The sequence below is a fragment of the Sander lucioperca genome, chromosome 4, assembly GCF_008315115.2.
Source record: "Sander lucioperca isolate FBNREF2018 chromosome 4, SLUC_FBN_1.2, whole genome shotgun sequence".
Taxonomy (NCBI): Eukaryota; Metazoa; Chordata; class Actinopteri; order Perciformes; family Percidae; genus Sander; species Sander lucioperca.
The window spans coordinates 13,809,992-13,833,579 of NC_050176.1; the positions used below are offsets into that span (position 1 = coordinate 13,809,992).

Genomic DNA, 23,588 nt, shown 5'->3' on the forward strand with positions numbered 1-23,588 from the left:
TTTTCTTGGGTGTCTTTGAAAGTTTTTGCCTTTATAAACGATGCAACTGGCCTTTTCACAGCAGACATTTTGACATGTCGTAGCAGTAAAAGCACAGGTGGAACTGAAAACATTAAAGCTTTAGTGCGGAACTTTTTTCTATTAATGAACATCCGTTACATTCAAATATCGGCTCCACAAAACTCTCTGTATTTCTCAGTATGGCTATGTTCAGAAACTGGTGTCATCCGGTGACTTTTCGCACGCATTAAATCGAGTGAAGCTAATGACCTCTTCTGAAGAGTATAGTGTGTTTTTTAATCCTCCGTGTCGTCTTTGGCTACGAGCAACTGCGTGGAGGAGGGCTGGGGGCGGTGCACGATCACGGAAGGCTTGTATCATGTGGATGCGGCGACTATTTTGTTGTCATTACTTAGAATTCCTCATGGGGGAGACAGAAACTACACACTATAGCTTTAACTATGGCTTCAGTTCGTGCCACTTCCTTTGCAATGAGGGTAAAAAGAGGAGATGCCACAGCGCCATATCGCATCATATCACTGGGGTACAGGGTACAACACATGCGACGTGTAACTGAAGCGTACGCCAGCCAATGAGCTATTGAGCCTTTCGGCAAAGGCAGACCAGATTTTACTGCACATGTGCACTAAAACAAGTACAGGTGCTGGTCATATAATTAGAATATCATGAAAAAGTTGATTTATTTCAGTAATTCCATTCAAAAAGTGAAACTTGTGTAATGTATACATTCATTCCACACAGACTGATATATTTCAAGTGTTTATTTCTTTTACTTTTGATGATTATAACTGACAACTAATGAAAACCCCAAATTCAGTATCTCAGAAAATTAGAATATTGTGAAAAGGTTGAATATTGAAGACGCCACACTCTAATCAGCTAATTAACTCAAAACGCCTGCAAAGGCCTTTTAAATGGTCTCTCAGTCTAGTTCTGTAGGCTATACAATCATGGGGAAGACTGCTGACTTGACAGCTGTCCAAAAGACGACCATTGACACCTTGCACAAGGAGGGCAAGACACAAAAGGTCATTGCTAAAGAGGCTGGCTGTTCACAGAGCTCTGTCTCCAAGCACATTAATAGAAAAGATGTGGTAGAAAAAAGTGTACAAGCAATGGGGATAACCGCACCCTGGAGAGGATTGTGAAACAAAACCCATTCAAAAATGTGGGGGAGATTCACAAAGGGTGGACTGCAGCTGGAGTCAGTGCTTCAAGAACCACCACGCACAGATGTATGCAAGACATGGGTTTCAGCTGTCGCATTCCTTGTGTCAAGCCACACTTGAACAAGACACAGCGTCAGAAGCGTCTCGCCTGGGCTAAAGACAAAAAGGGCTGGACTGCTGCTGAGTGATCCAAAGTTATGTTCTCTGATGAAAGTAAATTTTGCATTTCCTTTGAAAATCAAGGTCCCAGAGTCTGGAGGAAGAGAGGAGAGGCACAGAATCCACGTTGCTTGAAGTCCAGTGTAAAGTTTCCACAGTCAGTGATGGTGTGGGGTGCCATGTCATCTGCTGGTGTTGGTCCACTGTGTTTTCTGAGGTCCAAGGTCAATGCAGCTGTCTAACAGGACGTTTTAGAGCGTGCTTCTTGCTGCTGACCAACTTTATGGAGATGTAGATTTCATTTTCCAACACGACTTGGCACCTGCACACAGTGCCAAAGCTACCAGTACCTGGTTTAAGGACCATGGTACCTCTGTTCTTAATTGGCCAGCAAACTCGCCTGACCTTAACCCTATAGAAAATCTATGGGGTATTGTGGAGAGGAAGATGCGATACGCCAGACCCAACAATGCAGAAGAGCTGAAGGCCACTATCAGAGCAACCTGGGCTCATAACACCTGAGCAGTGCCACAGACTGATCGACTCCATGCCACGCCGCATTGCTGCAGTAATTCAGGCAAAAGGAGCCCCAACTAAGAGCTTGAGTGCTGTACATGCTCATACTTTTCATGTTCATACTTTTCAGTTGAGAGTATCGGAGATACTGAATTTGGGGTTTTCATTAGTTGTCAGTTATAATCAACAAACAAAATTAAAAGAAATAAACATTTGAAATATATCAGTCTGTGTGGAATGAATGTATACATTATACAAGTTTCACTTTTTGAATGGAATTACTGAAATAAGTCAACTTTTTCATGATGTTCTAATTATATGACCAGCACCTGTATGTGTTGTACCCATTGACTGTAAAAAAAAAAAATAGGTTGTACCCCAATAAGACTCGAGACATCTCTTTTAAGCCTCCTTTTACGGTGGCCGACAGGGGCAAACGCCCTGCAACTTAAGAAAACACACGCAAATAGACAAAACACAAGCAAATTAAGAAAACAACTTCATTAATTTGACAACACGTGCAGCATTCAGCAAACGCGCTGCAAATACCACAACACAACCAAATAGATAAACGCACTGCAAATATGAAATGATGCAAAAAGAAAAGCACGCAAACCCCGAAAAAAGAAGCGATGCAAAAAGAAAAACAACTTCATTAATTTGACAACACATGCGCAGCATTCAGCAAACGCACTGCAAATATCACAACACAACCAAATACATAAACGCACTGCAAATACACACAACACAACCAAATAGATAAACAAAATGCAAATGCAACAAAAAAACGCTGCATCCAGATTACACAACGGAAGTTCTCCAGGCCTCTAGAGGGAGCAGCTAGTGGAACAGCTGGAGAGAGAGAGAATTAAATCTATGTTTGAGATCTGTTTTCTCTGGTTTGGTGGGTGTGTCTCGGCTCAGGTCACAGCTGATACTCAATCAGCAGAGACGTCTGTAAACTCGTGGTGATAAAACATTTAAAACTGCATCCGCGTTTAACGTTGACGTTTGTTTAAGCCATATTACATGAGAGAGTTTAATTTCCAAATTTACTGAAGTGTAGGCCTCCTATACAACAACGGTTACCAACAAAATAAGTGATCAATCTGTATTCATATTGTGGAGCAATTCGCTCTTGAAATACAAAAAACAGACAGGATTTCTAGTCCCTCCCTGTTAGTAAACCAGCCAATTTACCGTGGGATTTATCAAACTGAAGAAATCCCGCCCGCACATATAAACACAAAACTGCTTTGCTAACTCCAACGTGTTGTAAGTAAGACATCTGCTGAAAAAGTTATTGTAATCATCAGCATGATTGCCGTACTGTTTAGTTCACAAACACCCAACACACCAAAGTACAAACACATAGTGGACCAGACGCAAGCTTTTATTTTGAAAAGCCGAAGCTCGGGGACTGCACCAGCCGGGAGGGCATGAGACGGGAGCATAGACTGTATATTAATAATATATTATGTTATTAATAATAATAATATGAATTTAATATTGGTTAATAACGGTCGAAAATCCAGCTGTTCCACTAGCTGCTCCCTCTAGAGGCCTGGAGAACTTCCGTTGTGTAATTTGGATGCAGCGTTTTTTTGTTGCATTTGTTTTCGGGGTTTGCGTGCTTTTCTTTTTGCATCGTTTCATATTTGCAGTGCGTTTATCTATTTGGTTGTGTTGTGTGTATTTGCAGTGCGTTTATGTATTTGGTTGTGTTGTGTGTATTTGCAGCGCGTTTGCTGAATGCTGCGCATGTGTTGTCAAATTAATGAAGTTGTTTTTCTTTTTGCATCGCTTCTTTTTTCGGGGTTTGCGTGCTTTTCTTTTTGCATCGTTTTTTATTTGCAGTGCGTTTATGTATTTGGTTGTGTTGTGTGTATTTGCAGTGCGTTTATGTATTTGGTTGTGTTGTGGTATTTGCAGCGCGTTTGCTGAATGCTGCGCATGTGTTGTCAAATTAATGAAGTTGTTTTCTTAATTTACTTGTGTTTTGTCTATTTGTGTGTGTTTTCTTAAGTTGCAGGGCGTTTGCCCCTGTCGGCCACCGTATCCTTTGGCCCTGGTAATGTGCATGCTAGCCTACAAGATATGGCTTACTGAGACACTTGAATGGGATAGATAGCTACATTAGTGCTATAATTACGCATGTCTTTCCAGTTGTGACATGTCAAAAGTTCTGCTGCAAAAAAGGTATATTTTTGACCACAAGAGGCAAAAATACACTTACAGAAACACATCCCTGATACGCTTTTAGCTTTTTACATTGATGTTGCTAACGCGTTAGCAAGTAACTGACATCCAGACAGAGAGCAACTCAAGCCTCCCATTGGAGTTGTGTTTCTGGCTGCCTGAGGAATAAGCATAGACTGTATAATATTAGTGGACAGAGCATGTGTAACGTCACCCATTGGTTTGTGGAGATCTGCTATGAGTCGTCGAGTTTGCCGTTACAGGCACAGCCATCCTGGTTGCGGATGTGACGAGTTTAGACGAGAGGGAGGAGTGAGGGAGGAGCCATAGACTGCTGCTTACACTCTACGTTACGTTACACACTTTTGCCGTTTTTCCATTACATGGTACCTGCTCGACTCGCCTCGCCTCGACTCACTGTGTGTCCGTTTTCCATTGCAGATTTTAGTACCGCCTCAGCATGGCTGGTCATCTTATATAGCAGTGCCGCAGTAAACTGCCGTGACCTAACGCGACACACACACAGAACATCGAAGGTGTGTTGTTGTTGCCACAGCCAGAAGACACATTTTGTTTCAAATAAGCTGGAGGCAGCAAAAAAAAACCCACAGCTGGCTAAACTATTTAAAAATGGCGGGTTTGTTCAGGACACCCCCGTCTGTCGCTTTCACGTCACCTTTTGGTATCGGCTCAGCTCGTTTGGAACCTCGACTGAGGTGGTACTAAAAAAAGTACCTGTTAGCAGGTACCAGGTACTTTTTTCGTAATGGAAAACCAAAAAATGCTAGTAGAGGCGAGTCGAGCAGGTACCATGTAATGGAAAAGCGCCATTTCACTGGCAATCACATCATAGCCACGCCCTAAAACACCTCCTGCTTTATCGCAGATTTTAAAATCAGCGAGACCATAATTCAAAAAATTAACATCATTCTGTGTTGCAGAAGACTTAAAACTAGCGATTGAGACCATAAACTCATTATGAAAATGTTTACTGAGGTAATAAGTCAAGTGAGAAGTGGGTCACTTTCTCATAGACTTCTACAGAAACTGACCTCCTTTTGCAACCGCACGTGTCGCCCCCTGCTGGAATTCAGACAGAAGGCAGGTTTATGGCACTTCCGCATTTGTAGCACTTCGCCGAACCGGATGCTTTGTCCATTAACATTATACAGTCTATGGGAATAAGTCCAATTTGCATTAGCATTTTAGCTCTGGTTTGAAACTAACTCCGGAGGAAAATTTCTGGGTAAATGAAGGGACTTTGTTCACCATCCAATCGTTTAGTTCCACTCTCTACCATTTTGTGCTGGCAAGTTAGCATTAGCATACACTCAGCTAGTCTGAATTTGTTTGCTTGCAATATAAGGATGGAGTTTAGAGATGGAAGAGCTAGTTTATAGGCCTATGCTGGCTCCAAAAACCAAAACAATGAGATACAAATTCCTTAAAGCTGCACAGAACTGAGCAGTATGCAAACTAAGTACCAATTTACAGTACATGGACACTTACACTTTAAATGCTAACGTCATAACAGGGTCGTGCTAGCATGGTGGCTAAAGTTGCTCAAGACAATGCCCTCTTTCACTGCGGTGCCTCTGTGTGGTCCAAATAAATAAACAGTATATATTATAATGTTTACTGCTGGTGAACACAATGTTAGTGCTCTAGGATCAGTGAATCTTTATCATGTTATATAATGAAATAATTCATCACGATGACGATAGCTAATGTGAAATACAGTTGTTACACAACAAGAAGCTGACATCTTATTCACATTTAGTTAATAGCCTATACAAACATTCATTGTATTAGGCGTATTGCTGCTGTATTGTTATAGAGTACTGAAACTCTGCCCCCTCTCTTTGCTAACCTCTAAACCACAGGCTGCTATTATTGGGGTTTTCTGTCCATATCTATTGGTGTACTGGATAGTAGCCTACAATTTGAACACATGGCAACAAAGCAAAGAAAAGAAAACAAACCTGTTTTGTTATCATTAAACAGCAACACCCTCCGTGAGGCTTTGAAGGTGTGACAATGGCTATATAATAGAACATCTTTCATTGACTGATCAGTCTCCAAATACAGAGCAAAAATGCAACATGTGTGTTAGTGTGTGCATGTGAAAGATTAATGTGTGTTTTCTTAAGTGTATTGAAATACTTAAAATATATAATGTAGGAGTGGGGCAGTAGTGAGAGGGGAAAGGAATAAAAAATGTCACTGAATTGAGTCTTTATACAGATAATATTGAAGGCTGACATATTACAATCCACAAAATAACAATGAAATGCCATTTGAAATAATTGACTTATTTGAGTGGTGTAGGTTAGTAAAATGTATTGTTGAAATGACCTCCCTTGAAGATTGTTAGGATTTAGATGCTTAAAATCTGGACTTTTTAATCTGGAAATCAGTCTTTTCTACTATTCTCCTGTTCATTGTTCATATTCTCTTCTTTCCAGTTTGAGCTTTAAAAAGTTTTTTGCTCATCATTATCATCTCTCTCCTCAGCATTATTAGTGTTTCCCTTTCCCCCTTTCTTTCTGACACAGACACATTTGAGATGGCGCTGTCTTATGTAGCTTATGTGGATCTTGCACTGGAAGGGCTACCTCCTTAGTCTGTCCACTCCAGTAAAGATGAGGCCCATTGTCTGAGAGCTTGTCGCTCAATGCAAGGGCCTTTTGACGGTAGCTGAGATACAGCGCTGGGCTCATCTGCTGGCATTTTGTCTTGATGAGATGCAGCCAATTAGTGTGAGCAACTCAGCTTACGTCTGTCTGAAGTAACTTGAGGAATGAAAGAAGCAACAACAACACACACCAGGGTCACTAGTTCCGTCGCTCAAGTTCGTAACAAATGGCAGCTTGCTGTAAACGTGAGTCATAGTTTTTAACTTATTTGCATTTCTTGAGAAAACTGGGTATTTTCTGTCTTGCAGCCGTTTTCCCTGCAGGGATTATTATGGTACAATTTGCTGACATTTTAGTATGATTTTATGCAAACGGCTGTTTCACAACATGTATCACTCACTGTCATTACCGACACTTTCAAAGCATTATCTGTGTGCTTTACCAAGCCGCTAAGTAGCTCCCGAATTGTATTTCAGGGACCCTCCCGGATCCTTGAGGGCTTATGAGAAGTCCACATCAAAGTGTGGATTAGTAGAAGCTTTTTAAACTAGATAATGTGTCATATTTGTTGTCTCATGAGAAGTTTCCACAGCTACAATATAACTGCTAAATCTTTATCATACACACAACCTTTTAAATTAACTTTGATATCTTGCTTTAGGTGAATTTATCCAGAGTTTATTAAATGCAAATGATTGGAAAGTCTTATTCGAAATCCATACAGCGTCATGACTGGTCCTGCGTCTGCTGCATTTGCATCAGCGTGTCACCTAATATAACCCCTCTCCATTCATGTCACCCCACACTCCAGTGGCTTGCTGCCCAGCCTGAGTCACCCCTACCAGTCATAATGCATTGACCAGGACACAAGTCACTGTAAAGCAGAGGAAGGAGGAGAACGGAGAGGGCCACAGCACACCGTCTGTGGCACATTTATACCAGACGTTTGATGAGAAGGCCAGAGTGGGGAAAAGGAATTGAATATTACTAGGGGATGATGAGGATAATAGTATCTACTGGCTGCTTTTTTGTGGGAGCTGTTTCTATCAGAGCAAGAGGTGTGTCATGTCACCCTTTTATAAAACCTAATGCCTACTTACTGTGTGCCAGATGGGATGATAGCTTAGGAGGCTGCGTCCCCAATAATGTAATGAGAGAGATCAAAAGTGCACAGACAGCATTAAAAGTCTTGCATCAGTCATACATACTGTGACTCAGAATAAGAATATAACTGCACTCTTAGGGCTAAGTCACACCAACCTTTATAACGGCAAGATTGCAGAATCAGTTTATTACAATTGAATCACCCTGATGATCATTGTGTTTGCTCATGGAGGCAAAGGAAATTTGCGCAATGCTTAAAGCCAACACATGGTATTCAACTTTGGCAAACTTGAACATGGAAATGTGTACTGTTGTTGAATTAAACAGTCTTGACAGAGCTGACCTTTACGGGCATGGAGAGCCCAAAATGAAGTATGATATCATATTAGCTGCGTTTCCCATTCAATTTTATATAACCATGCTCTGCCGAAGAAATGGATGGTACGAATACGTTCCAATTTTGCTGTGCCACTTTTAGGTGGCCGTTACAGTTGATACTTCAAATCAATAATGAAATCAAAAATCAATTTGCTTTACACCTTCCTGTTTGGACACATTTAACACATCTTTAGTGAGATAAGACGAGACCAGATTGAACACCTACATCAAACATCTATGATGTATGTCTCATATGTCTCATATGTATGTAAATAAAGCCACATTTTAATTTAAATTTTTCATTTTTGTCTCAAATCGTAGGCATCTGTCCTTGATCCGCTAGCTGCCTGCCCCCTGAATACACTGTGAAAAAGCCCGGTCTCTGGAGACAACACAGGGGTCGTAAACGTCAGACAAACACTAGAGGCACAGGATAGGCACCAAAATACAACAAACACGTTCCAGCCAATCACCGACAAGATGGTTGGAGGAGGGGGTGGGGGTTAGTGACAGTTAGTCATGACAGTTGCGGAAACATGGGGGTGGGGGGGGGGCGAGCTTGCTCTGTTTAGTTTTGAATTTACTTGGAACGTCAACGGAAGTAACGTCATGCAGGAACGCATAGTGCACCTTTAAAGGGGAACTATGCCCATTTTCAAAATTCATAAATGTTATTCTTATGGTCTAAGACAGTCCAGAAATATAAGTAAACATGAACAACTGTCTCCCAAATCCAAAAACTAGTACTAAAAGATGTTATAAATGACACTGAAAGCACCCAGGGGAATGTTCTGAGTATATGGGTACAATTTCTGTTTCAGAGCTGAGAACACGACAATAGAATAAAGCTCATCATCTCTTTCTCTGTGTGAGCCTCAGCGCCGCTTTCCTAGCAGTTCAGAGTGTAAGGTTAGCCATGTACGAACACTGCCTTCTAATCCTCTGCCTGTCCACAAATCTCTCCTTGAACACGTGTGTGACACTGACCACAGCCACTGGCTGTCCTCAACATGCCGTCCATTCCCCTGCCCTCCATCCTGCACAGGGTCAACAGCCCTTTTTGATCCTCACGAGGTCTCACTGTGGCTCGCCTGCAAGGTTTACGCCTTATGGATCAAATGAGCGTTCAGGCCTGTTCAGCAAGGTCTCAGTAGCTGCCGGCCCATTGCCTATAAGAGATTTTTGTTGGCAGGCATGGTGATAAAAGCACAGACATTATGGTAATAAAAAGGCTGACAGGCTCTGGGAAGGACTGACTCTATTTCTCTCTCTGTCTCTCTCTCTGTCTTACTCTATCCATCTCATTTTGTCTTCTATCTCCTCTCCCTTAGCTCATCGCTCTCCTCAGCACTTGGTTCCGATACACTGGTGCAGAAGTCCATACTGTCATCTGTACAATCAACGGAGCCTGACGAAAGGGGAGAAGGAGTGAGACAGAGGGGGCAGAGGGATGTCTGGTGTGGGTGTATACGGGGGAGAAGTTGCTCAGACTCAAGTTGTAGAAGTCCTTGAGCAAAGTCGCGTTGTGGAAGAGGAAAAAAGAGGCGGCCATGGCTGCTGATACCCGCCTTAACCAAAGGGCTTCCATATGCTAAGACTTTTCCTTAGTACATCAGTGGGATGAGCTTTGAATGTTAAATATTTAACATCAGCTTGCAGCGCTACCAGTATTGATTAAAGTTGATACTTGATTAAGTCATTAAAGCTGCCCTTCCAGACCAGGTGTGGGCCTGACTTAATTCACAGTATAGTGATGGGCCAAATGAACAGTTTTGGTGTGAAATGTGTGATTTTAAATCAAAGTTTTGCTTAATTTATGAGCAAAGTTATTAATTATATTCAACTGTGCCTCATATTTCGCATGGATTCCCAAAAATGTCCTGTGAAATGTGTGCTCTGCCTTGGTTATCTATGTTTTACACAGCCAGTGAATATGAAAACACTATTCTAATGAGGTTTTTATCAGTTGGCTTCAAGGCACAGCAAGCCACACGTTAAACAAACAAACAAGACGTCGTTTGCACTCGAAGACAGTATTTCACGCATGTGTCAGCAGTGTGTGATCAAAACAAGCTATAGAATCTATAGCTGTAGTGTCACGCTGTGGAAAATGTCATGTTTCAAGATGATTGAGCATAATGAAATGAGGAGGAAAACCCGAATTAAAGTTTCCTCGTCTCTACCCTTCACACTTTGCTGAGCAGGGGTGGATACTGATGATGCTGCCAGATACGACACACATGTTTTGATTAGGCGGATATACCTTTTCTGATTAATTGGATTAATTAAGTGGGTGAATAGTCAGCCAAGTGATAGCATAAGAGGGTTTTGTGTGCAAATTTAATTTGATAGGTGTGTGGTGCATACAATTAGGAGAGCTGTGTAGATGTGGCTGTGCAGCAGAGAGGCAGTTAGTGGAAAAAAGAGGTGTGTGTGTGTGTGTGTGTGTGTGTGTGTGTGTGTGTGTGTGAGTGAGTGAGTGAGGCGAGAGACAAATCCTCACTGACCTCCACTGTTGGTTAGCCCGAGGATGAAGAGATGACACAGTGGGAATGGATAAGCTAGTGTGGGCGGCCTTTATGCAAGAGGGAAGACACACGGATGGAACACTGTCAGAATTTAAATGCGCAGTGTTTAGCTTTTACCATCAAAAACCATTAGCATCATTAATTTGGAGACATTAATATATTTAGCGTGAAGACTCAAAGCTGAGACGATTGGTATTATCTACAAGCCACTATGCTGCATTTTAAATAATGCCCGCTGTGCTGAAATCTCTATAAACAGAAATAAGACACTGCATCCACTTGGTATAGAGCTAGAGCTTCATGAGTGCTTGCAAACAATGGACTGTCAACACATTCAATAAAAAGAGATCAGTTAGAAATGTAAAGCAAGATTGATTGAGACAGTAACAAAGGGAGTTGTTGGCAATCCCATGAATAGCACAGGATCCCCAATGGGCACTGGTGGTGGTGGTGGTGGTGGAGGAGTAGTCTACTCGAATCTTCTAGAACAATCTGAAGATCTCAAAAACAGAGTGACCGGTTCTCCATATTTAAAGGTCCAATATGTATTAAAGCTGCAAGCAGCGATGGACGGGCCCTCGCTCTTCTGCGCGCGTCGGGGTCACCGGCGGTCGCCGCTCCTTGCGACCGTGCATTTGCGCGGCACTCAGACACCGCAAATCGTCACCATTGAAAAGGGAACTCCCTGCTGAGTTCAACGATACCTCACACAAGACTCTACGTCAAACAGTTCATTAGCTGTGAAAAGGGGCGTGGCTAAAGTATAGGGGGCGGATCAAACCATCACCAATTAAAAAGGAAGTCTCTGCTGACTTCATTGATACCTCACATAAGACTCTACCTTAAACGGGTTAGTATTTATGAAAGGGGGCGTGGCTTAAGCATAGGGGCTGGCCAAACCATCACAAATGAATAAGGAAGTATCTGCTGAGTTCAATGATACCTCACACAAGGGTCTACCTTAAATGGTTAAAATGTTATGAAAGGGGGCGTGGCTTAAGCATAGGGGGCGGGCCAAACCATCACCAATGAAGAAACAACTCTCTGCTGAGTTCAATGACACCTCACACAAGACCCTACCTTAAACGGTTCAAATGTTATGGAAGGGGGGCGTGGCTTAAGCATAGGGGGCGGGCCAAACGATCACCAATGAAGAAGGAACTCTCTGCTGAGTTCAATGACACCTCACACAAGACTCTACCTTAGATGGATCAGCATTCATGAAAGGGGGCGTGGCTTAAGCATAGGGGGCGGGCCAAACCATCACCAATGAAGAAGCAACTCTCTGCTGAGTTCAATGACACCTCACACAAGACTACCTTAAACGGTACAAATGGTATGAAAGGGGGCGTGGCCTGAGTAAGTGGGCGTGGTTATATTATAGGGGCCGGCTCATTATCACATGTAGACCACACATTCTAAGTTTCATGTGAATCGGATGATGTTTGTCATATAAGGCGCATTTCCTGTTGCCAGCGGGGGGCGCTATGACCAAAAGTCAAATATGGCCTGTAGGTGTCCTCAGGCCTGGACCCTTGTCAATCGTGAGAATTTTCGGGCAGATACGACAACGTACACTCAAGTTACAACAATTTATTTGTTCATCGCTCAACACTCAAAATGGCCGCCACGCCACGCCCACACCGTCTGACGAAAAGTTTTTCTTTTAATAACTTTTCATCTTTAAGGTGTTGGGATGATACGATATATGACTTTAAGTAAATATCGGCCTTTATTTGTCCTCAGGGTTGGACTCTTATGAATCCTGGAAAGTTTCGAGCCAATCGGACAATGTACACTTGAGTTACACCCACTTCCTGTTTCGGCGGCGAAACGCACAAAATGGCCGCCCCGCCACGGCCACGCCCTATGACGAAAAGTTTTTCTTTTAACAACTTTTCATCTTTAATGTCTTAAGATGGCACAAACCAAATTTGAAGTTGATCGGATGAAATCTCTAGGAGGAGTTCGTTAAAGTACGATATGTGGAAATGGCCAAAATCGCACTAATTTCGAACTTTGAAATCAAAATGGCGGACTTCCTGTTGGGCTTAGGGTATGGCTTCAATGACATTTTTTGTACATCTTGACATGATACATATGTGTACCAAGTTTCGTGAGTCTACGTTAAACGCACTGCAGGGGCTCAATTTTTTTAACATTGTAGGGGGCGCTAGCGAGCCATTTTTGCGCGCCTATTCCCGAAACCCTTAAAATACGTAAATTTTCACCAGACTTGATGCGACCGCCAAATTTGGTGAATTTTTGAATATGTTAAGCCCCTCAAAAAGCCAATTCATTTGCCGGGAAAATAATAATTCCTTCAGTTTCAATAGGGCCTTCGCCGCTGTCGGCGCTCGGGCCCTAAATATATTTACTGCAATAAATCCAAAAATGACCCCAATGCGTCATCAGATATTAGGGAAACATGCTAAGTTGAAATACTATATTTTCTGACAACAATGCTAATGCCAGTATTTTCTTCCATTCCATCTTCCATCTTCTTCCGCTTATCCGGTAACGGGTCGCGGGGGTAGCAGCTCCAGCAGGGGACCCCAAACTTCCCTTTCCCGAGCCACATTAACCAGCTCCGACTGGGGGATCCCGAGGCGTTCCCAGGCCAGGTTGGAGATATAATCCCTCCACCTAGTCCTGGGTCTTCCCCGAGGCCTCCTCCCAGCTGGACGTGCCTGGAAAACCTCCCTAGGGAGGCGCCCAGGGGGCATCCTTACCAGATGCCCGAACCACCTCAACTGGCTCCTTTCGACGCGAAGGAGCAGCGGCTCTACTCCGAGCTCCTCACAGATGACTGAGCTTCTCACCCTATCTCTAAGGGAGACACCAGCCACCCTCCTGAGGAAACCCATTTCGGCCGCTTGTACCCTGGATCTCGTTCTTTCGGTCATGACCCAGCCTTCATGACCATAAGTGAGGGTAGGAACGAAAACTGACCGGTAGATTGAGAGCTTTGCCTTCTGGCTCAGCTCTCTTTTCGTCACAACGGTGCGATAAATTGAGTGTAATACCGCACCCGCTGCGCCGATTCTCCGACCAATCTCCCGCTCCATTGTTCCCTCACTCGCGAACAAGACTCCAAGGTACTTGAACTCCTTCACTTGGGGTAAAGACTCATTCCCTACCTGGAGAAGGCACTCCATCGGTTTCCTGCTGAGAACCATGGCCTCAGATTTAGAGGTGCTGATCCTCATCCCAGCCGCTTCACACTCGGCTGCGAACCGATCCAGTGAGTGCTGAAGGTCACAGGCCGACGATGCCATCAGGACCACATCATCTGCAAAAAGCAGCGATGAGATCCCCAGCTCACCAAACTGCAACCCCTCTCCACCCCGACTACGCCTCGATATCCTGTCCATAAATACTACAAACAGGATTGGTGACAAAGCGCAGCCCTGGCGGAGGCCAACTCTCACCTGAAACGAGTCCGACTTACTGCCGAGAACCCGGACACAGCTCTCGCTTTGGTCGTACAGAGATTGGATGGCCCTGAGAAGGGACCCCCTCACCCCATACTCCCGCAGCACCTCCCACAGTGTCTCCCGGGGGACCCGGTCATACGCCTTCTCCAGATCCACAAAGCCAGTATTTTCTCCTTTTGAAATTTCCATTCCGTGACGGAATTTCTGTTTGTGTTTTGACCTGTGTGTTATTATCAACTGCCCAGTTTCACAGCCAGGCCGGGTTGCCAAATATACCTGTGTAAACATCAACCCAGCGCGCTTCAGCTGTAACGTTGAAAGCAGCAAACAAACGAACAGGATCAACGGAGATAGATTCTACCCAACCTAAAAAAAAACGGCACGTTTCTAACAGTTGTGTGACCGGAGACGTAACAAACCCCGGGTAAATAATGGAGATGTATTTGAAAGATGGAGACAGCTTTAGAGCCCCAAAGGACGCCAAGTTGGCTAATTTCCTCCTGAACAGGTAGCTAAGCATTAGCTTCAGGCTAATTTATCACAGCTACAAGGGACAGGCATTGTCTTTCATGTCTTTTCAACATTTGTGTATTCACATTGAATTATATAGCTAGAGTACCAGAGTTGGTTACTTGCAAAAACAATTGAGACACAACCAGTAAAGTGATCCCGGGGCGCCCATATGTAGAGGTTTACTTCTCAACGCAGGGGCCCCGCGTTCGACTCCGACCTGCGGCCCTTTGCTGCATGTGATTCCCCCTCTCTCTCCCCTTTCATTTCTTCAGCTGTCCTGTCATTAAAGACCTAAAAATGCTCAAAAAATAATCTTAAAAAAAAAAAAAAAAAGTGATCCCAACTGGTCCTGGCTAACGCCGCCATGCTAACCCTGCTAACTGCTAACGTTACCGGAGGACCAGGAAATGCGGGCCACAGCTGTTTACAACGTAGCCGACAACGGTGAGTTATTTTAGCCAAAAGAGGGACCCTGTAAATTGGGAAGAGAGGACTGTGTGTTATCAGTGTGTTTAGCGATTGTTGCTGTTATTCTAAGCCAATAAAATGTGTTCAGTCTGGTGGAGAGGATAGCAAGGTAGTGTTATTTTTAGCTGTTCCTACCGTAATTCTAAGTCGAGGAAGTGTGTCTGTCAGTTGGGTACAGAGCTCATGACTGTCAATATAGCCAGCATCTAATGTTAGCTACTCCGCTGTGCTGTGAAGTAATGTCCTATGTGAGACAACCTCTAGCAACATTTTTGTGGATGCTACGGTCTCAGCCTGGCAACCTCCGTGAACTTCGAGTCTGGGGAGGAGGGGGCGGGTGAGACGACTCTCTCCAGTATTTTGAATTTGTACTGCAGTAACTATTTTAAACACTAGCTGTCAGTATTACATATTGCACATTTAAAGACCGGCCTCCAGGCAATACAGGCAGAAACCCACCCAGTAAGCACACATACGTCGGCACGACGTATGCAACTGATCGCTTCGTCTGCAATTGATCGAGGGTCATAAGAAGAATAATGAAGCATCGTTTATTGAGCATCTGGAGGTCTTATTATGATCGCAATCTATACATCGCAGCGACATATTAACTATGTCGGTGAGATGTATTAAAAGTTCCTCAGTTGTTTGCGGGTCATAATGAAGCATCGTTTATTGAGCGTCTGGAGGTCTTATTATGATCGCAATCTATACATCGCAGCGACGTATTAACTATGTCGGAACGATGTATTTAAAGTTCCTCAGTTGTTCACGTGTCATTTGGAAGCATAGTTTAATGAGCGTCTGGACATCTTTACTACACACACTGTTGATGTGATGGACAGTGAATCTGAATTCTGCCCAGCAACTTTTAATGTGTTAGTGTGCTATTTTCTATAGTAATCTGAACTTGTGTAAATTATCTTTGAGTAGCCATATGTCTTCACATAGTAGACAATGGCAAAATAAATCAGAATGTTTTTTTGGTGAAGTGTCCCTTTGAATCATTTTTAATCATGTTAATGAGGAGTAGGCCTATGTAATAATTTATATTTATATTCACAAACAGTAGCCTATTGAAGAATTTAATTTTCAAACCCTTTACCCTATTTATATTAGAATGAAACAGACAAATAATTGTTAACGCTTTAAGTTGTGTTCTATTGAAAGGATCTAGCTACATGCTAACGAGAGCTCGACTCGGCGGAAGCATAAATACTTCAGCGCGGAAGGATACATGAGTGAATCGTGATCCAAATGTCAGTCTCCGTCAGTGTCGATCAAAGTCGGGAGGATGGCGCTTGGACATTTAGCAACGGAGGATTTAATCACGGGCTTACTTCGTTTTGGAATAAAGGTCACTGAAGAGGAGCGAAGTAAATTCAAAGGTAAATTATGTGCATTTTTAATCTGTGTTTGTGGTGTTAATATTCAAAGTTGGAAGTTAACTTTACCGTTAGCACTAGCCAAGTTCATACTCTGTCAACATTAGCTAGCTACACTCGACATTGATGATTGCCATTATTAACGTTAACAGGTTAGTTAGTTAAAACATTAGCAGTATTATGTCCCATATTGCCATTCTACATGTTACGACATGGTACTTAGCTAGCTAACGGTACTTAGCTACAGTTGACCATCGAGCTAGCTAGCTAACATTAACGTTAGCTATAAAACTACTGCGTCAGAGGAGAAAAAAGCGTTTTTGCCAAGTACATCTCGCTGCAGTCTGCGGGAAGGCGGGGCTTGACATCAAGTCCCGCCCACATCCAAGTCAGTCATTTATTTTTTTGCTTACGTCATTCCCCATACGCTCTAACGGACCAAGACCGTTCTCTTAATACATCCATGACCAAGACAGCCTGGTAGAATTTTTTTACTATGAAGAAAATTATTTGGATAAATGACATGTTTTTTATTTTGAATCTTTTAATTTTATTTGAAAATTGTATATCTATAAATGTAAATGATCTGAAAGAAAACCGAATAGGCTAGTCACCAATTTAAAAATGACATGAAATTATATTTTAAAACCTTAAAAAAGGACTGACAAATAAGAAAGCCATCCGGACTCTGAACATTTACAATGCCTTACAACCTCTTTAATGTAAATTTAATGTGCCCCTTTTTCGTGTATGTATGTATGCATTTAATGTTTTCAATGTGTTTATGGATCTGTACTTGAATAATTTTTTTGAAGACAAAAAAAAAAAAAAAAAAGACAGCCTGGTAGCGAAGCTGATAGAGCCTCTTGATTCACATTAGATAGAAACTGATGATGTAGGCTGAACACAAACGATATTTCATGCAACAGTGAAGTTTTCATGTAGTTACTACTGATTTCTGATTTTGAAATGATATCCAAATTTGAAAACTGGGTCATTTTTAACCTTGTTAATATTGATGACAATGTGTTCAAACGGAAAACGAGCCATATTTAATTTAATTTAGCCCTCAAAAGTCTAATGGTGTGTTGTTTCGTTATGGACTTTCATATTAACAGCAAGAATTCAGTCACAACCAAATGTACAAAGGGGCGATTTTGCTTTAACAATTAACAGGTGAACCAGAAGCATACAGGTGAAACTCGAAAAATTAGAATATTGTGCAAAAGGTTCAATATTTTAGGCTCAAAGTGTCCCACTCTAATCAGTTAATTAATCCAAAACACCTGCAAAGGGTTCCTGAGTCTTTAAATGGTCTCTCTGTCTGGTTCAGTAGAATTCACCATCATGCGAGATGCTCCTCGGATATTACCTGCACAGTAACACACCTAATCTAAGTATTTCAAAAGGTCGAACACACATACAGATGTTTAGATACAGTAAAAGCACTACGTGATTACCGTTATATCCGAGGGTTGAAGTTGCATTCTAACGGGGCAGTGCAAGTTGCTGCTGTGGTTTAGCTGAAGCTAACGCAGCCTGAGCTTTCACGTTACAATATAAAAGGTGTTGACTTAGCTAGCACGCAAACAGTTCATTTACATGTCTACGAGCATGTTAGCAAACTACACCAAAAGACAAATACTGAGGAATATTGATAGAAAGCAGGGGAAACTAGTAGGCTACTTCCATACTTTTTAGCATTGGCTAATTAGCAACCTGTCTTCCATCAGATGTAGCTTCCGAGCTAGCTAGCAGCTAGCCCCAGAAGCTCATGAAAACAAGGCTTTCACCGGAGCAGTCTTACGTTATTTCCGAACCACTCTTTTCGTTTCAAAGTCGGAAATCAAATGAACGAAAAAGTACACGGGCCCAATTACAGTTCACTGTTGTTGCATGAAATGTCGTTTGTGTTTAGCTTAGTTCAGTTTCTGTCATCTAATGTGAAACAAGAGGATATGAGGTTTGCTACCGTCTTGGTCCGTTCGAGCCATAGACTGTATGGTTCGAGCGTATGGGGAGACGACGTAGGTAAAAAAGAAAAAAAAATGACTGACTTGGATGTGGGCGGGGCTTGATGTCAAGCCCCGCTTCCCGCAGACTGCAGCGAGATGCTCCTCGTTTTTGCCGCCGAAAAGTCTTTTCTTCTGACTTACGTTAACGCTAGCTATAAAACGTTAGCTGGACTGCGTCAGAGGAGAACGATAAAAAGCGTCTTTGCCGCCTAAAAGTCTTTTGTTCTGAAATATATTTTAATGGTAAAGCAAAGCCATTTGGGCGGAATGTGACTATCGGTAGCCAGTGAGGGTTTGAAATGATGATTTATTCTTTATTTTGTCGTCAAACTGTCTTAGAACATTTTCGTAAAACCATGTAATGTTAACATTAACCTACAAAGACTAACGTCAAGTTACAACACCAGTCACGTTAACGTTAACTGACAGAACCGACCAACGGTTAACCTCCCTTTCCAGTAGCTAGCTAAGCTTAACATTTAACGTTAGCTAGCTAGCTGCTGTTTTCAAAATAACCCGATTATTATCATTAATAAAAAAAGTAAGATAGGCCTAACGTTACGTTATATTACTATAGTGTGTGTGTGTGTGTGTGTGTGTGTGTGTGTGTGTGTGTGTGTGTGTGTGTGTGTGTGAGAGACACTTTTCCAGCGTCTCTAATGAGGTACGCCTAAATACTTTTTTTTTTTTTTTTTTTTTTAAAGATTATTTTTTGGGCATTTTAGGCCTTTAATAGACAGGACAGCTGAAGACATGAAAGGGAATGACATGCAGCAAAGGGCCGCACGTCGGAGTCAAACCCACGGCCGCTGCGTCGAGGAGTAAACCTCTATATATATGGGCGCCCGCTCTACCAACTGAGCTATCTGGGCACCCTACTTTGTGTTTTTAATATGGATATTAGGTCCGGACCAAACGGAGGATGATAGAGAAGCGTGATTGCATAATGTGCCTTTTAAATGTGTAACGTTACATTATGCTGTTACTACCGTGGTGGTTAACATTGCTGTTTTTCTTTTCTGTATTGTACGTTAGATAATGAAGTTGACGGAGAAGCAGTGGACTATGGATTGACTGAGAGGATGGTTTCATACCTCTTTGAAGGATCGTTTAAGAAGCAAGCCAAATTCAACCGATTTGTACAGCAGTGGAAAGAAACCGTGACACTAACCGTTGAGCCTGTCCCGGTACATTCAGAGAAGGCTACAGTGGAATCAAGGTACCGGTAACAGTAATGTTATGTGATTGTTATAACATTAGGCCCAAGTAGAACCATGGAAAATAACTCTATAATCTCATAGACATATAAATAATATAAAATGTAAAGGTTACTACTGAAGAAGTTTTTATCTTGATCTGAATTCACCTGGCTCCGGTAGTTTATGTAGTGTAACATTATGCATTAGGGTGTACACACTGTAATGCATAATCTTGCACAGTCTTTGTAGTCCGAACGCAGGGGTAGAATGTAACTAAGTACATTTACTCCAGTACTGTACTTCAGTCTAAATGTTGAGGTACTTTACTTGAGTCTTTTCTTTTCATTCCACTTTCTACTTTTTACTCCACTACATTCATCTGTTACAGCTTTAGTTACTAGTTACTTTAGTTACTCCGCTACATTCATCTGTTACAGCTTTAGTTACTAGTTACTTTAGTTACTCCGCTACATTCATCTGTTACAGCTTTAGTTACTAGTTACTTTAGTTACTCCGCTACATTCATCTGTTACAGCTTTAGTTACTTTAGTTACTCCACTACATTCATCTGTTACAGCTTTAGTTACTAGTTACTTTACACATTAAGATTACTGCTCACAGGACACATGTAGTTTATAAAATCTGATGTTTGATTCTAAAGTAAACTGAGATGATTAGTCCATTAAACACACAACTGGTTGGATCCTTTACACTTTCTAACATGTTTTAATGTTTAACTACATTATCCTGATAATACTTACAGACTTTTGCTTAAGTAACATTTACACTGCAGGACTTTTACTGTAATAGTATTGTTACAGTATGGTTGATTTGCCATACATTTTAAGACTATTGTTTTATTGTAAGAGTCCATGCAGGGTTTGTCTACATGTTTTATTTCCCTATATTTGTGTTGGAGTTCATATTAAATTACTAAAGGCTCTCTTTGAAATTTAATTTTAAAATCCTATGATAATGTTGTGACATGTTTCCTGTTTGTGCTGTGTTGCAGAATGAATATCTGCCGAAGATTTTAAGATGGCTTTAAGATCCTAGTACCCACAGTGCTTAGACTGACTCAAAGGAAATCTCCCCTTGCAGATCTGGCTTTGGAGGAAAGAGAGGCTGCCCTCACCGAAGATGTCCCTGGTAAGTGATCAGCCGTGGTCACCCCTAGTGTTGTGGAGCCATTTAAAGATGAACTGAACAGAAAGAATAAACGTTGATAACGTGTTGGTTATGACAAATAAAAATAAATGACACTAAAAATTTTAATTAAAAAAAAAAATCAATATAGCTTTTTTTAAGCAACACAAAAATTAGTATTAGAACGCTGACAATTTCGATGACGTCACTGGCATGGTAGGACCTGCGAAGGTATATAGGCTACAGTGCAGCATATTAAATACACATGAAAATGAGTAATTTTAATGGCATGGGTTACACATTTGAGCCTGTGAGGGACAGGCCTGTAGTGTCCGACTACCACCACATGGAGGACAATCTGTTTCAGGCTCCACCTTCGGATCGTTTGGGGGGAAGTGACTGGTGTGTGTGTGTGTGTGTGTGTGTGTGGGCGCTGCCGGAGCATGGACACTGCAACTGAATCCATCTGTTGGCAGAGAGGTCAACCTGGACCATTTACTTGTCATGCACTCTCATTTATTGTATCCAAGCACATTATGCATTTTAGGGAATAGAGACTGCTTATATATCATGTACATTTAGAGAAAATAGAAAAGGTCCTGTGCGTTTTAGAAAATCGAGGCAGATAAATGGAAAATGTGATTGGACGAATTCATCCAATGGGATCGCTTGTTAAGTTAGCTGCACGCAAAATGTTAAAACCAAAATAAATAAGGTTTAAAAGTTTGCTGCACGTAGGAGAGTCACCCCAGGTTGACGGATGCACGGAGGATTCACGAGTTTTGCCGTTAACTTTAGGCTAGTGCAGAGTTGGCAGATTTTTTCCTCGTGGTCGTTGATGGATATTGCACAAATGGATACTGCACAGATACCTCTTATAATGGAACTAGCAGCTTTTTCTGTGAGTTGAACTCCCTCTGCATCAACAATGTGCCCTGAGACATCAGCTAGCTTCAGGGTGAGTAGAAAGGGACATTGGATTCTGTTTACAGACCCGCTGTGGTTTAGTTAACAGCTAGAAACGCATTATTATTGATCTGTGATATCATCGGAGTCATGGTTTATTTATACAGTCTATGGTCGGAGCGCTAGCTTGTGGAGTTTGACATAAGTGCTTGGATCGTTTGGTATCTAGCTTGGTTTTGTGACTCAATTTCAATGAATGCCCAGTGTGTCAGTCTCAGTTTTGTTGAACGTTATAAAGCCTACACGTCAGGCTTTATTTGTGCGTGTAAGTGAATATGTGCGTGTTTTGTGTATGTCACAACAACGTTACATCCATCCCTTTGCCTTGTAGACTTGCTAGCATGCTGGATAACAGCTAAACATACCTCTCTGTCCTCTGCCTGATGTGAGCATTTCAGCGCCCTGTCTCTGCGGTAGATAGCATCGGTGTTAGTACTTGCCGTTGGTCTATCAGTCTGCCCTGTACTGTAGCCTGAAAAATCGATCTTTGACGGAATGGCCTCAGGTTTCAGACTGTTGGACTTAACCCTCACCAGTGACCCTGTTGAATCGAAATTACAGCTCTCTAAATAGTCTGTCGCTAAAAAATGCTCGTTACAGACTCGAAATCTAGGGGCTGTCGGAGGGCTAGCCAGTTTTAAGGCAGCTAGCCATGAGTTGAGGACTGGTTTCCTTGTCAAAGGTAGCCTGTGGAAATGTATCGTAACCCCAGCTGCCTTAGCCCTATACAATTCATTACTGCAGCCAGGGGCAATACAGTATGAACCCCCCCCTAGACCTGTTGGTTTCCGTTTCCTCAGCCATGTCCGTTAGCCTCAGACTGTTTACATTCCATGGCTGCTTACCATGCCAGTGACGTAGCCGATTGTGGAATTCCAACATGGCGGCGCCCGTGTAACAACAACAACACTTTCAATGTACCGTTTTATCCCTTTTAACAAATTCAGCCATTTTAATCATTGTACCAATGAGAAGAAATAAAATACATCTGTTATATCACATTTACTCAAATTCCAGTTCATCTTTAAGCTTAATTTCTTTTCTATTTGTCTTCAGACAAGATAAGGCCTAACCAACCAAAATACACTGTACATTCACCTAATACACTTTTTTATTTTTTTACTTATTTTTCAGGGATTGATTTCAGAGCTGCAATCCTGCTGTTGCCGATCCTGTTCAGGGAGAAAAATGACATTCTCGTCATACTTGGAGAGGTGTGTAATTTGCGTGTACTTATTTTTTGTTTACATTACTTCACGCAGAGACTGGGAGAATTATATGCATCCCTTGGATGTCTTATTTCATAATACAAAGTTTCTAGCTGTCAATACTGGGCCTTGGTGTGGACATGGGGGAACGCAAAGCTAAATATGGAAAGAAAAAAAAATGCATGCACAGTAAGAAAGATCTCTGATTTCACAAAAAATGTTGTAGTCTTTTGATAGGCCATTAAATGATGGTTAAGGTTTTTACTTACCGGAGACGTTTTTGTGGGTGTGTATATAAATACATGTTTGTGGTAGATTTCTGCAATTTAACTGAGTGAATACTACTTTATGATCTCTTGCAGGATCAGCCTGGTTGTAGCGCTATCCTATTGCATGCAGAGGGAGTTTGAAAGACAACCGTTTATCCCGCCCCTCGGATTGAGCCCTGTCAACGGAGAGTTCCCAGACCCAACATCTTGATGTGGGTCTGGCCAAGCCTCCAGGAAGAGCGCCGAGTCTAAAAGCCACCATGGGCTTAGCG

The 23,588-nt window shown here is 42.1% G+C and overlaps 1 long non-coding RNA gene across 1 annotated transcript; it reads left to right on the forward strand.

Moving 5' to 3' along the window:
* Positions 1-16,392: 16,392 nt before the first annotated feature.
* On the forward strand, positions 16,393-23,174 carry LOC116043072. Its single transcript, XR_004103368.2, has 4 exons — positions 16,393-16,516; positions 19,564-19,747; positions 20,740-20,876; positions 22,974-23,174. It is a non-coding gene; the product is annotated as an uncharacterized LOC116043072 (long non-coding RNA).
* Positions 23,175-23,588: the final 414 nt, after the last annotated feature.